The sequence below is a fragment of the Neovison vison genome, chromosome 6 (assembly GCF_020171115.1).
Source record: "Neovison vison isolate M4711 chromosome 6, ASM_NN_V1, whole genome shotgun sequence".
In the NCBI taxonomy this organism is placed as follows: Eukaryota; Metazoa; Chordata; class Mammalia; order Carnivora; family Mustelidae; genus Neogale; species Neogale vison.
This window is the reverse complement of record NC_058096.1, coordinates 61,519,442-61,533,179: the sequence shown is the minus strand read 5'-3', so window position 1 is coordinate 61,533,179 and position 13,738 is coordinate 61,519,442. Positions and strand designations below refer to the sequence as shown.

At 34.7% G+C, this 13,738-nt stretch overlaps 1 protein-coding gene across 5 annotated transcripts in view; it reads left to right on the top strand.

Annotated features, from left to right (window-relative positions):
• Positions 1 to 13,738, top strand: part of ZBTB20 (zinc finger and BTB domain containing 20) — a 782,602-nt gene that overhangs the window by 214,058 nt on the left and 554,806 nt on the right. For all 5 annotated transcript variants that reach the window (XR_006384974.1, XM_044251429.1, XM_044251419.1 and 2 more), the window contains one exon: positions 10,373 to 10,418. The gene's annotated coding sequence lies outside the window, so the exon portion shown is untranslated. The remainder of the gene's footprint in view (positions 1 to 10,372; positions 10,419 to 13,738) is intronic.

Sequence of the window (13,738 nt, the reverse complement as noted above, 5' to 3'; positions counted from 1 at the left end):
ATAATTTTTAGCTTTTTTCTTTTTAATATAAAGATCTAAAGCTATGCATTTTCCTTTCTTTTTAACATAAAAATCTAAAACTGTGCATTTCCTTTGCTTTGCATGCCTTGAGTTTTGCTATATGTTGTGTTCATTTTCATTAAGTTCTACATATTTTCTATAATTTTTAAATTTTCATTATTCTCTGACCTATGACTTATGTGAAACGTTAATTTAAGAAAAGATCCCACTTAATTGGTGGTATTTAGGGGGCATAAAATGGTTTTGTTATTAAAATCTGAATTTATGCTTTGAGAAGATAATATAATGATTTTAATTCTTTAGAATGTGTTGAGACTTACTTTGTGGCTTGATATAGGGACAGTTATTGTACATTTTTCACGTGTGTTTGGAAGGCATGTATATCTTTTAATTCTTATGTGGAGGGCTTTACATTTCTTAATTAGATCTGCCTTATTGAATTAGCATTATTTTTTTGAGCTGCTTAGTTTTGCAATTAATGATAGAAATATGACCAAGTTTTCTATTACGATTGAGAATTTTGCTTTGTTTTACATATTTTAGATCTATGCTGTTAGATTCTTAGACAGTTTTCTCTATCTTATTGATGAATTACTTCACTTTCATTATGTAATGACCGTCTTTATTATTTAATAATGTTTTTACTTAGAATCTAGTTTATTAAAAAGTGATATGCCTACCTTATTTTTTATTATTCTTGTAGTTTCATTCTCTCTCATATATTATCTAAGTCTCTCATAAACAGCATGTAAAAGGACTTTTTAAAATCCAAACTGCCCTCATTCTCAAATACTTTTTTAGACACTTCAGATCTTCTTGTTCTTTTATATCCCTTAATCTCTTTTTTATGTTTTTCATCTTTTTATTCTGAGTAAATTCCTTGGAATTATCTTTCAGTTCAGTAATGCTTCTTTTAGCTGCATCTAATGTGATATAACCTCATTTCATATATTAATTTTAATAAAAATTCAATTATATGAATGTCTTCCTTTTTTAATCAATCTGAGTTTTTCATGTTTTTTTCCTCCTTATTTTTTTCCTTTTTCTTTTAAAATTTCTTATATTTTAGGGGCACCTAGGTGGCTCAGTTGTTAAGCATCTGTCTTCAGCTCACATCATGATCCCAGGGTCCTGGAATCAAGCTCCACATCAGGCTCCCTGATCAGTGGGAAACCTGCTTCTTCATCTCACTCCTCCCTACTTGTGTTCCCTCTCTTGTTGTCTCTCTCTCTCTCTGTCAAATAAATAAAATCATTTAAAAAATAAAATTTCTTATCATTTTAAATATTTGTCCCACTAAAGTCTGAGATTAATATTCTGTCACTTCAGATCTTAAGACTGTGCTCTGTTCATTTTCTAACTTAATGTTCATGTTTGACATAAAACACTTGTATCTGCTGACTTATTTATAGAAAAACTTTTCTTTATGTGTTTGATATTTTTGATATGTGAGTTTTTCTTCATTGTGGTGTGCTTTTTCTGTGAGACTCCCACATGGCCTGGGTTGTTGAAGGTGTCCTAGCAGAGAAGATTTGCTTCTTCTATGTACTCCAGGTATATTATGTGGTTGCCTTTCTCTGTGATTGCAGTTACTGTAAAACTGCTTTGTGTCCCTGAGATCCTCTGGTTATTACTGAATTGGATAATGTGCCTGGGTGTTGTGGTATCATCCTAATAATATGTTTAATTATATTCCTTTTTCTTTCTATCATTTTGGAATTTGAATTTCTTTTCATGAGACCAAACATTTAAAAAAATTTTGTTTGTATATGTGTTTGTGTTTTTTTTTTCTTTTTAAATATAGCACTTCTGTGTTTTAAAAGGAATATTTCTGTGACTCTAGCCTGATATTTTATAGGAAATAGAAGAGCATACTCTTCTCAGAGGGCCTTTCTACTTCTATTCCTGTTTGAATACCTTTTCGCTAAGAATATTTTCCTAATTCATTTCCACATTTGTTTGAGGTATTTACCTGAATGTGATGATCTTTCAATTATATCATTACAAGTTGCCCTATCTAAAATTTTACACCAACCTCCCCAATTCCAAGACTTATTTCTCCCTTCCTAGCTTTATTTTACTTCCCTAGTGTGGACCATTGTCTATTATTCTATGTATTTCAGTTATTTCTCTTGCTTATTGTCACTTGCCACACAAAAATATAATCTCCATGAAGTCAGAAATTGTCATCTATTTTGTTCATTCCTATATCTTTACTACCTAGAAGAATGACTGCTGCAGAGTAAATACTCAATAAATTTTTGTTTAATAAATGAATTAAATATTCAGTTACTGAATATTGGGTGCCTATCCCTGTGTATTGGTGATGTGGTAAATAAAAATAGAGGGGCACCTGGGTGGCTCAGTGAGTTGGGCTTCTGCCTTTGGTTCAGGTCATGGTCTTGGGGTCCTGAGATTGGGTCCCACATTGGGCTCTCTGCTCAGCGGGGAGCCTTCTTCCCCCCTGCTCTCTCTCTGCCTGCCTCTCTGCCTACTTGCGATCTTTCTCTGTCAAATAAATAAATAAATAAATAAATAAATAAATAATCTTTAAAAAAAAAAAAAAGAAAGAAAAATAGACACATTTTCAGCCCCCATGAAGATAACAGTCTTAGAACATAGACTTAAAAAAAACCACTTAATCACCACAGATGGGCAAAGACTATAAATTCCAATGGACTCTTTTGATGAACTTTTTGATACCAGCTGGGCATTTCTTGAGGTAGAAGTATGGAGACATGGTGGTTACTTTTGGTATGCAATGCATCTAAGGCCTCTTATCCTCTTTCTTTTTGTAAGAACAAACCAAAGAATACACACACACACACACACACACGCAGAGACTAGGAAGATAATGATTTAGAAAATAATTTTACTAAGGGAGCTGACATAAGTTTGACTAAAGCAGTGAAGAAAAAAAAGGACTGAAGTGTGAAAAAAGAATTTCCAACAAAGTTTTCACGATACCAAGTTTCTTCTTCAGTGTTGGTAACCACTGAATGCAAAGAAAGGCCTAATTCTTCAGTGTTGGTAAGCACAGAATGCAAAGAAAGGGCCTAATTCTACATTCTGGGGCCTTGTAATTGTACCTAAAGATCAAGTACACATTTGCCTTTTATAACTCTGCAGGTAGTACCTACAGGAGGATATGCTGTTACTTTATCATAGTAAATAATAAAGTTCATGGCTATATTTACACAGGCTGAGTTTCCAGCATGTGAAATCATGGGAAGAATGTTAAACCTCTAATATGTGTTTAATGTACATTTCAGTTGATCTTTCTCCTAACTATAATAGTAGCAATTATTTTATTTATATGTGGGGAAGGCTGTGTCACCCAAAGGAAAAAGCTAATAGATTTCTTGGCAATTTTTCTATCATGTTAAAGTCTTTTCCATTTCTAATTGTTGTTATAGTCCTATTACTCCATTTTATTTATTTATTTTTTTTAGTTACAGTCTCCAGCACCTACTTTTTTTCCTTCCTTTGACCTATTTCTTCCATTTTTCTCTATCTAAAATGTCTGTTCCTGGGCTTTTAGTTAAATCATCTCTCTGTCTTGCTGCAGAGTGGCTGGCCAATGCAAAAGAACTAATTTGTAATGAACCCCTTTTCTTAAGTGCCATAAATTATACTACCAGCTGCTTTCACATATATAATCTCATTCAATTGCCATTAAAAACTCCGTGTTAGATAAAATCCCCCCATTTTAAATAAGATGAAACTGAGTATTAGGGAGATTATGTTAAGTTCCCCTAGGATACACGCTTTGTAAGCTGAAATTCAAACCCCAAACTTCTAATTGGAAGTGGTTGCTGTTCTCATTATAATTCTATTGCTTCTCCTAGATATTCCACCTTCAGCCTATCTGGAATTGCCTTTCAGGCTTTCCTGATTTGCCGTTGATTGAATGGGATTTATAATAAAAGCGTTCTTGCAGTACGGAGGTTTCCAGGTGGTAGACAGAGTTGGAATGTAGAAAAAAATAACGATAGGGGTTGCTTTTACCTACCTAATTTTACAGTCTATTATGATTGAAAACTGCTGCTCCAAACCTCATACTTATGCATCTAATAGTAACTGAGTGTTTATTGTGTGTCAGGCACTAAACTAGACCCTAGATATCGAGTGCCAGACAAAATAATGTGGCCTCTGTGGAGTGTACAGTCTAGTGGGGTGAAAGAGAATAAGCACATAAACCAATAACCACATGAGTAATTCAAACTGCCATAAATGCTATGAAAAAATAAAATAATGGTGAGATCTGTCATGAGTTGGCCCCTCAGGAAGAGTAGAAGAACCCCACAATTTGTTGGGGACTGCAGAACTCTTTCAGGGAACTCTGACTCAGCTTCTATCATACCGTACCAGGTGTCTGTTAACAAAAGGGATTTGGAGCACTCACCCCTGCCCACCGTGGGGCCAAACCAACAAGGCTTTTTAATCTGTTGTGAACATTTGAGACTAGGACTCTCACCATTTGGTTTTGTACTGATTAAGGGGAAGAGTAGGATGGAAAGTAAAAGAAGAGGTTCAGAAAGCCAGTTCTTTAAATATTGAAAAGTAATTTGTTTAGGAATGTAATTCCTTATTTTTTTTTAATGCAGTACGAATTTCTTTAATCTTCAGGAATAGATGGGAACACAATTCACTCAACATTTATTTAACCGTTATGTAAGCCATACCTACTATTTTTTTAGGTATTGTGCTAAGGACTAGAGATGTAAGAGTGAATAAGACAAAACCCTCATGGACATGCCTATAGTTTTATGTAAAAGACAATTATGCTGAGTGAAATAAGTCAAGCAGAGAGAGCCAATTATCATATGGTTTCACTTATTTGTAGAGCATAACAAATAGCATGGAGGACAAGGGGCGTTAGAGAGGAGTAGGGAATTTGGGTAAATTGGAAGGGGAGGTGAACCATGAGAGACTATGGACTCTGAAAAACAGTCTGAGGGGTTTGAAGTGGCGGGGGGGGTGGGAGGTTGGGGTACCAGGTGGTGGGTATTATAGAGGGCACGGCTTGCATGGAGCACTGGGTGTGGTGAAAAAATAATGAATACTGTTTTTCTGAAAATAAATAAACTGGAAAAAAAATAAAAATTAAAAAAAAAAAGACAATTACAATCCAGTGTTACTATTATTATGCTAAGATTAAGGACAGGACATCAGATGCTGGGGGAGGAAAATATCTAAATTAATACCCCAGGGATGTGTACATGCAGGTCAGTAGAACTTTCACATTGCCTGAGAATAAATCCTTTCCATAATCATTATTTCAACTTGAATATTGAGGGTATAATTATTAATTATAATTAAATATGAGGGTATAATTCTTGATGTTTATCTAAATTCTAGTTTGATTCATTTTCTTGACTCACTCTTAAATTTTGATATAAGAATTAAAGCTTTAAAATATCAATTTTTTTTATTTTTTAAAAATTTTTATTTGACAGAGATCACAAGTAGGCAGAGAGGCAGGCTGAGAGAGAGAGAGGAGGAAGCAGGCTCCCTGCTAAGCAGAGAACCCGATGCGGGGCTCGATCCCAGGACCCCAGGGCCATGACCTGAGCCCAAGGCAGAGGCTTTAACCCACTGAGCCACCCAGGCACCCCTAAAATATCATTTATTTAATAAAACTATTTTCTCTTTAATGTACTGTGAAGTGTGGATTGTAGAATAAATAGAGTTATTCGCAGCATATTATAGATCAGATTTCTGTATGAGAGTTCAAATTCATCATGTTTATACATAAAAATTGATATTAAATTGTCTCATTTTAAGTGGTAGCCATTAATACTAGAAAATTCAAACCTAGCATTTTTTTTTTATAAGCTTAGTTGTAGTGGATTTATTATAGCAAGTCTGACCTAAGGTATAGACAGACAAACTGTGCTCTTGGCCTAACGGGTATTTATCGTATGATTTCCTTTTCCTTCCTTATTGTCCTTTATCTATTTCCAGTTCACAGGGTTGATACATAGATAAATGATGCTTCTCATACTTCCTCTTTCTGATAGGAAGAAAGATTTATGTGTGAAGGGCTAAATCTAGCTTAATAATTTACAAAAATAAGCATAATTAACTAGTTTTTTCAAGTCTACTTTTAAAATTATAATTCATCTTACCCTTCATAGGCTTTCTGTTTCAGATAAAACCACAAAAATTAGGGAAACCCAATTAAAAAAAAAAGAAATAGGCTTTATTGATGATTAAATTCAACATTTAATAATAACAATATAATAGTGATAGAACTTTCAGCTCTGCTCAGTAGTCGGCATAGAAGTAAACATATATGAAATAAAATTAAAATATTTTGGTTTACAAAGTGTCTTTTCTCAAAATAGGTCAAACTTAACATGTAAAGCACTTAAAATGTTCCTAAGGATGCTCACTTGGTCACTGGGGAAGTAGTTTGTGGTCTAAATTTAAGTCCAGAGCTCTTTTATGGAGCCACTGGTCCCTACAGAACCTGCTGAGGCCATTTTCAGTGCCTTAAATGAATTAGCTGTTTGATTTATTAATGGCCAACGAGGTACCACTGAGGACCCCTTCTTCCATCTCTAGCCAGGCCTAACCAGTATGGAGGGAAGATAAACTTTCCTGCACTTCACAGCACAGAATTGGACTTGTTCAGTTCCCCCTGGGGAATACAGCTGTGCCAACCTGGAAGTAGAAAGAATTTAACAGAAATCCTCTATAGTATATCTCCATCTGGAATGGTGCAGATAGCAACTTCACCCTCATGTGACCCAAACCACCCTAGGGATTATATCATCTGCATGCGATTCTGGAGATACCATTTAACAATTCTGGATCTGTGCTGTCCTCCAATTCAAAACAGAAATAAGGACTATCAGAACAACATCATTATTCCTTCACTTATATATTCCAAACGAGGAGAGAAAAACTGACTCTGTATTTCTATTTGCATACCTTATATTATTTGCTCAGGTCATTTGTAGGATCTCCCTAGATAACATAAAGAGGTGCTTTTGCCACTTGTGATTGACTGTTAAGGAGTCCACAACACCTTGGCTTTGGTCCTGTTGAGTAATTACATTTATTTCATCCTTATTTTCTGTTCCTTGATTGTTTCAGTAAAGTATGAAAAATAAGCCCTCATGTTTCACTCAGAAAAAATGGGCAGTATTGCTGCCCATAATACTGAGATCCTACTGTCTGCTCTTCAATAGTAGGAATGGTGCTTTAAAAGGCTGGTTAGAGTTGCTTATTGTGGTTATTACTGTTGTTACAGTGTTTCCTGATTCAGAGATACTCTGTGAACATCCAGCACCTGACTGGCTCTGGATGAGCTGTAGAATATAGAATGATATCTTGAGTAAGCCATCTTTCTATCTCCTTACTCCTGCTTAAGTTAGCACTGTAGCTTAAAGGGACAGATATCCTCTCCTTTTCTCAAACAACTAGAGCAGTACTAAGAGCTTCCCTTCAACAATGCTTACTTTATAGCAGGCAGTGTGCTAGTTCCTTTACATTTCTATAACATGCAATAGGCACAAACACTCCTATAAGGGTAGGTAACATGATCTTCATTTTACAGACAGGGAAAATGTTACTTGCTCAAGACCACATGACTGAAGAGAGAGCCCTGGAATTCGATTCTAGGTTTCTCTGAGGGTAAAAGCTACTCTTTTAACTACCGCACTACCTCATATAATTGCTGCTGGGCGGAGCTCCGTTGAGCTCCAGACCAACAGATCATTGCTCACATGACTAGCTTCTCTTTGTTCTTGTCACCTCCTCGTGCAAGCTGACCCCATTAAAACAATCCTGTGTTGCTTCAGAGGGGCCAATGCTGGTTACAATATGGTTATGGGCCAAAAGGAAGCTGAACTGCTATTAAGAGAAGCTCTATTCTGCATCATTTTAGCCACACGATAAAAATGGTCTCACCTACCCCCATCACCACTTCTGGCTGTTAGAGATCCCCTCAGCTTTCATCTCTCCAATCCTGTCTCCTTTCCTTTGCCTTAAAGACGTAACAGTGTCTTTGGCAAGGTTAGCAAGTAACCACTTCTCTACTTCGGTTGTCAATAAATTGACTATAGCCTGTTAATAATTGTGCATATGTTTTGTGTGGCTTTAGATAATCTAAGACAGGCTTAGATATCTGGCATCTGAGGTTGGATTAGATATGTCTTCGTACCTGGTCTCTTTTATATAATTCTCTGTTAACAAAAAGTAGGTCATATAACAAACAAAATTAAATACTTAAAGGGATTTATTAGGGCATTTTATAAGTGATATACACTTGTGTACTCATGACTCTTTCTTGAATGTTACCTAAATATCAGTTTTTGTGCAATAATATGAAAGAACAAGTCTGATATATATTTTCTCGTTTTAAAATGTACCTTATCTATCGCAAATACCTTAAACTATATTGTATTTACATCTCTATGTGAGCTATATATACGTATTCCTTGTTTTCGTTTTTTGTTTTTAAGAACAGTTTTGGGTTTCTAGCCAAAGTTAATAGGAAAGTATATGAGCATATTTTTTTAGCACTTTTAAATAGTTAGCTCTATGAGGGTAAGATATGGTCTGTTTTATCTTTTAGCATATCATAATGCCAATACAATACTTTGCATATACTATATGCTCACTAAATATTGTTGACTTAGTGAATAAATTAGTCTATAATAGGTTGAACAGATTTGCAGTCCTAAATTGTTCTTGCCATCATTTCACTCTGCATAATTAAAGAAGTTTAACTAAGATGATTAAAAATGTGTTATTGAATTACTGGTGTAGATTCTAAAGCAGTGGGATGAAAGAGACCCTGGCTGTACCCCTCTGAGGAAATAGTGAAGATGAGTTTCTCACTGTAGGTATACTTAGTGGATTTTATGTGTGACTGAATTAATTTATTTCACTTAGGAAGGTTAGATTTATGATTTCCATATGGCACTCTATTACTTTTTTCTTTTATTCCTACCCTGCCAGCTAATATATTTTCCTATTGTAAAAGTAATGTTTACTGCAGAGACTATATGCAAAAATAAAAAGCAAAAATTGAAATGATCTGTAATCTAATTATCTAAGATCTAATCATTTGTAATATTTTTGTGTGTTCTTTCTGTTTTTTGTCATCTACACAATTTCATTATGTCCATGCAGTTGGTACCCTACATGTTTATATAACATTATAGTACCACAAGTTACCTTATGGATTGTTGCAAAATATTCCTTTACATAGATGTGCTATGCTTTAATTACTTTTTCCACTGTTGGAACATGTAGTTTGCTTTTAGTTTTTTTGCTATCATAATTTTTCCTTTGCAGATTTATGGTTTTCAGTCATGTTAAGATAGATTCCTAGAAATAAAATCACTGAGTAAAAACTTTAAGTTCTTGATACATCTTACCCAATAGTTTCCCAAAATTTCTTAGCAATTCAAAGTCCCATCAGAAGTGTATAAAGATGGTGTTTCATTGAATTTAACCATCAAAATTGATTATTTCCTATATACACTTCTAGGCAAGTGTGTAGACCTACTGACTTTTTACCTTCATTAACCATGCTTAGAAATACGTAAATTAAACATTTCAGTTTGCTTTCAGAAAGAATTATGGTATTTTTAAGAGTCCAAGTTATCCAGAGGCCACATGCTGCAATGCAGTTTCCACCTACATACAAATATGTTTCGGGTCTAATCATAAACTCTGCGTACTTTGAGCTCGATTTGCGTAGTCTTCTGTATTGATACTTACTTCACTGGCAGTTTTCTCAAAGTGGGCTGTCTTGAGGCATTATATCTGGTGTGACTTTAGCCTCCCCTCTTGTAGAGAAACAATCTCCTATTTGCTGTTGTAACCTAAAGTTAATGAACATTCAAAGGTTTTATTTATTTATGCATGTTTGTGGATTGCTCTACAAAAGCACCTTTCTTCCTTACCAGTATTCTATCCAAACTGAGTGCAGATGAATCTGAGTGGTTTCATTTTAAAGAGTAACAGTCATATTTGTTTTAGGAAGGCTATGGTGTTGGAAGAATACCAAAAAAAAAAAAAAAAAAAAATCATTTTTAAGTGTTTGCTTCGTCCTCTAGTGAAAGCATTTTCATTTTAGGGGCCATGGTGAGTCTTAGTCCCTCACTGGTACTTGCTTTTGATAACAGTGCTAAGGGACTCTTTGTGTGTTTATTCACACATATGAATTTGGGGTGGTCTGAAAGATCTGCTGGGGAAAATATAGATATAAAATTATTCACCTCTTTAAGGACTGCTGTCTTTTCTACTTCTCTGCAGAAACTACCTCAGCATAAATACTGGCTCCACTTAGAAAACTAATTTTTACTTATATATTTGTTTTGCATTTCAGAGTGCCTGATAAATTTCACGTCTGTCTGTGCCCCATAGCTACACAGGTATGTATTTGAATTACTTATAGTTATGTAAATCTATGTATTAACTGACAAGTTACTAGTTTTGTGTATTAAAATTGCTTACAGATTTCAAAATGTGAAAATGTTAATTTTTGAGCACTTATAAATATTGACAGCTTCAAAGGAGAGTGCATTTTATACATACCTTGCATTTCATTCTATTGTAAGAACCAAATAAACATTTCTAAGATTTGATGGGGCAGAATAATTTTAATTACAAAGCATTCATCTGGTGAAGAGATTAGACAGTGTTTTATGGAACTGTATTATTAAAGTGACTGCTGATATGGGGTCAGAGACTATAGCAAAACCACTGTTTTTAACATTATTGTTTTATTTTCAAACTTCTTTTTGCTGCTTTGGAGTTTATTTTCTGTGGTGATTTTAGGTAAGGAGTGGTTGCAGATGTACTGTCTGCTGTACTGTCTCAAGCACTAGAGGAATGGAAAAAAGTTTGCACCTGTTTAAAATCTCAACTGTGCGGTGTTGTGGTTCCTGGGCAACAGGCAGGAATTCTCAAAAGCTTGGTTGCACCTGCTCGATTGTTTCTTGCAGCTGTGTCATATGAGTGAGCATACAGAGAAGCTTGTTAGCAGTTTGCTCTAGCTGTTACGTATTTTGTGTACTCTGAATTTGAAAGATTCTTATTTGATGTAGACCTTGAACTATTACATTGGTTTATTATAAAACCCACTATTTTCTCCAAACCCTTCATCCTAGTCTCAACATGTTTATTTTATTTTATTTTATTAGCTGTTGACTGCTGTAGATAATGTGCATGTTAACCTCTCTAAAGGATACCTAGGAAAAGTCGATCTCTCTGGATTACTGGGTGGATAAAAATTTTTGTCCTGGTAGAGACAATTTGTGTTTGGCTCAGTTTCACCATGTTGGCAACCCCACTATGTGAGACTGGATGTAGTTATTGATCCATTTAGCTGAACAGATTTGAAAGCATTTGGCTATTAGTGGACACATGGGGCATATTCAGAGAATTTAAGTGTGTATTATAAGATGATTTCTTGATTTGTGCATGTGTCTGTTGCAGTTGGGTGGAAGTGAGAGAAAGAGAACAGTAAAACTTACTTAATGGTAGTCCTAGGAAAGGGTCTGAAATCTGGCTGTAGATTTTAAGTCTGGAATATTAACCTTTACTTTTGACAAAATCCCTGTCACCTGGTATTTTTTCCTAAGTGTTGCTGTTTTAGATGTTAATAGCTCTACCTACTTTCTGACAAATATCTACAATTTTAGCGTAGACAAGCTACTAGAGACTAGTTTATACCAATTAAGTCAAGTTCTTTACATGCAATATAAAAATGGCAACTTAATATAAAAAGTATTTAAGTAAATAATGTATTTGGTAGTCCCAAATTCCTGATATTGAAAACTTTTTCAAATAACTTGCATTATTTTCCTTAGCAATGCTATATTAAAGGATAAGAAGTTGCCATTAATATCTGGTAACAAAAATCTTAGAGCTAGTGTATCTTGTCTTTATATTGTTCCATTTAAGCTGTTTTCATTTGTTTTTTTTTGTTTTCTTAATCACCGTAATATGAACTTAACCTCTTTGGGAGTAGGAAACGGGTACCGAGATAAGTAGAGGACTATCCACAGCCTTTTAATACAGTGCTTTATACAGAGTAGGTGGTCAGGAAATGTTGGATGAATGTGTATATGAATAAAACGTCTGGAGTTGTATTGGAAATAGAGGAATAGAGAGTCTTAGAAATGTGTTACTTGTTATATTCTGGATGGGTCTTTGGACTTCCTTTAGTTCTCATACTGCTGAATAGACAGAGATGAGACTACTACTGATAAATTCTATCTTAAAATGAGGAATGAATATGTAAGAATTGATCTTCGTTATAATCAGGACTTTACATGACACTATTTGCAATATACTTTATATTTATTTTTGCCATGAGAAAAGTTTTTAGACTTATTTTTCACACAATGCTGAGCTATTCAGTGACTAAGTTACTTCTCACTTTAGATATACTGTGCAGCATAGGAATAAACAAATCAGCGTTAATATGTTCAATGCTATCAGTTTCCTGAGATATCACTTTCTCTTCACCTCTCCCTCTCCATTTTTCTATCACCGGATCCCCCTGCCCGGTCTTTCCCAATCTCTACCTCACTGAAAACAAAAATGTAACGTATGTTAACTTTCTTCATGTCAGGTAAGATCAGATTGTATTAAAAATCTGTAACTGCTTTGGCTAAACGTAAGTAATGGGCCCTATGTTTACTGTATACACATTTATAATTATGGTTTCTGTTATTCACTAAATTCTAACTGTAAATAAGTAGGGATGAAGCCAAGTAGAGGTAAAGTCAACATAGGGTAGTTAAGACCCGCTTTGGAGAGGCCGCTCTAGAGATCCGTTTTGTGCTGCATTTGGCGGTCACATACAATAGCAGAGGCTGCAGAAAGGGACAGTGTCTAGTGCATCAAAACATTTTGTTTAGGGTTCTCAAATTTTGATACCACTAGTTAATGTTATTCATGGATGTCTTTAGGCCTGGAAGTACGTTTCTTCTGGGAACAGTTCTTCTTTCACCTTAGTTTATATCAGTGCGTTAAGAGGCCACCATTAAGGGCATTCTTTTTTCCCAGAACATCAGTGTGATAGAATAAACTATATTCTTCTGTTAGTCTCAACATCAGAAATTAAGAGATGAGGCAAGAGTATTGATTAGCTAGAATACTAAACTAGGTAACAGTAGCTGCTTCACTGACTTGTAGCGGAAAATATAGTATAGAATCCCCAGGAAGGAGAAATTGCCAAGCCCCAGGATGCCTGGCATAAGTGTAGATTTTTTCTGTAATTTCAGGGTTAAAGTAATAAGGGAAGAAAATTAACATTTAAGAACATAGCATGTCTAAATATCCTTTCTTTTTCTCCTTTCTTCCTTTCTTCTATGTCAATAGAGCTCTTTTTGGTATCGCCACTTATGAGTATAGACCCAATCAACTTATCTAATCTTTCTGTTCCTTTGTTGCTTCTTTGGAAAATTGGAAAAATAATAGTGTCTACCTCATCTATTGTTGTGTTGAGTTAACTATCAGACAATACATGTAAAATTCTTAGTTTGGTGGTTTGCACATAGCAAGTGCTCAATAAATCTTAGCTATACTACTATTATTTTTATCACTACCATCATTATTATAACTTAGATACCAAAGAAAGACCATCTAATTGCCTGAAAGCAAGTAGATCCTGGCCTGTGCATTGTCACATAGATTGTCTTAGAGGTTTTATCCAGTGTTATCTAGGCTTCTTATACTTTAG